The sequence below is a fragment of the Leptonychotes weddellii genome, chromosome 8, assembly GCF_054177405.1.
Source record: "Leptonychotes weddellii isolate Sample4059 chromosome 8, ASM5417740v2, whole genome shotgun sequence".
NCBI classification, from domain to species: domain Eukaryota; kingdom Metazoa; phylum Chordata; class Mammalia; order Carnivora; family Phocidae; genus Leptonychotes; species Leptonychotes weddellii.
In genome coordinates this window covers 11,612,098-11,614,280 of record NC_138376.1, presented here as the reverse complement: position 1 = coordinate 11,614,280, position 2,183 = coordinate 11,612,098, and positions in this window count along the sequence as shown.

The window sequence follows — 2,183 nt, the reverse complement described above, 5'->3', positions numbered from 1 at the left end:
TCCGCACACCCTCCTTATGTGACTTCGCGCCACCTTTGTACTCAAGGAGGCTGAGTGGACAGCTTCTGCTCAGAGCCTGCTCTGTGGGTTCAGCACGTCCCTGGAGCACCTCCCCTGCCCACCCCCGGCTCTCACTGTCTCTCCGTGCGCTGTCACTTTGCCCTCTTTCTTCACAGTCTTTAATGAACAGAGTCGTTTGGGACCACGGCCTGTGAAATCTGATTCTCACCCTGCAGTCAGCAAGCGGTGCAACCAGGATATGCTCAGGCGTTTTCCACCAAGGAGCTGTAAATCCATACGGCTTAGTCCAGGCGAAAACAAAATAAGCCTATTCTTTTTTTTTTTTTTTAAGCCTATGTAATCTCAGATTCAGACTACTTAAGAAATTAGTGGAAAATTGTCAGAATTTTACATCATAGGTTACATGATAGCTGCTTAATGATTTATTAATAGTAGAATGTCAAGGTATGTGGGGCGCCTGGGTGGCTCAGTTGGTTAGGCATCCGACTCTTGACCCCATGTTGGGTTCTGTGCCCAGTGGGGAGTCTGCTTGAAATTCTGTCTCCTTCTCTCTCTGCCCCTCCTCCCACTTGTGCTTGCTTTCTCTCTCTCAAATAACTAAATAAAATCTTTGAGAAAAAACAAAAAGAATACCAAGGTATGTGTAAAACTATACAGAACATTTTCTTTAAACACTAATCATTTCCATAAAAGTTTTCAAACAGCCTATTTGACAGTGAACTTGATTCAGAAGGACATTCTGATCTCCTTTATGTACATCACAGTCGTCCTCCTGTTGAGCTGGTGACAGAGCCCGAAGGCCATGGACGCTGTGAGGAGAAAGCAGTCTTCTTGCAAGGATGTCAGCGAATAGGTGGGGCAAACAGTCCTGTTAAGAGAAGTGTGCCTTTAGCTGCCACAAGTGGGAGAACTCACAGCCACGGCGCTCTGATCCGACTGTGGAGCCACCAAGACTGACCCCCATGTGGGCCAGAGCTTGAGGAGGGGCCAGGAGTCTGGAAGCCACAATGGAGGAGGAGAGCTTAGGATGGAGACAGTACAAAACACCGGGCAGTTGTCCACGTAATGTGCCACGTAAGGAGATGCGATGCATGGGAGGCGTGACATCTTTGGGGTATTTGATTTTTTAAAGATTTATTTATTTATTTGAGAGCCCCTGATGTGGGACTCGATCCCATGACCGTAAGAGCACGACCCGAGCCAAAACCAAGAGTCGGAGGCTCAACTGACTGCGCCCCCCAGGCACCCCCAGAGATTGTATTGTGGTGATGGTGGTGATGTAGTGAGGAGGACAAGAGGGTCGTGCTCAGGTTCTCAGGCTGATGTGTTGGGGGACCAGCCTTCCTACGGGGTCAAGGACTACATAGCACGTGACTCAAGCCCCCCCTTTCATTTTGAACCAAAATAACTCGCGTCCGTTGAGCAAGCTGCACAGGTCCTGCGGTTCCCCTCGGTTGGTTGATCTTCCGGGACACAGTTTTCAGGCTCGGGTAATACCCCCTGCCAGGGGCCGCCAATTGCAGCCCGGGGGCCAAAGCCCGCCTGCTGGAACATCAGCCCTGGGGGATCACGGAGGCTACTTGCAGGTGATAGTGACAGAGACCACACGGTCCACCATGCCTGACGTATTTACTGCTTGGCCCTTTGGAGAAGAAAGAGATGACACGTTTAAGGGCCTAGACCGAGGACCTGTAGAGAGGGTGGCCTTGCCTGTCACAGTATTGACGCTGGATCCATGTAGGAAGTGCGTAAGCTTAACACATCCCCATCACAGGGAGAAATTCTGTTTATCTTCACACAAAGAGGTTTTTCCAAGTGCTAATTTCTCTAATCGGAATAATTACACTTGCTTTTACTTATTAGTCCAAATGTGAAGCACCGTATTGTTTTTACAAAGCATACTGGGCATACGGTCCATGCTTTTAAATTGGATTCATTACCTGAGCAAGTAGGAAAGCTGTTTCAAGGACAGCCAGGCACCATCAGAAGCAGCATAGCTGAGCTGTTGGCCGGCAGAAGAGGGACTGGCTGTATAGGCAGATGAGAGAGGGGATCCATTTTTTTTCTAAGATTTTATTTATTTATGGGGCGCCTGGGTGGCTCAGTCGTTGAGCGTCTGCCTTCGGCTCAGGTCATGATCCCAGGGTCCTGGGATCGAGCCC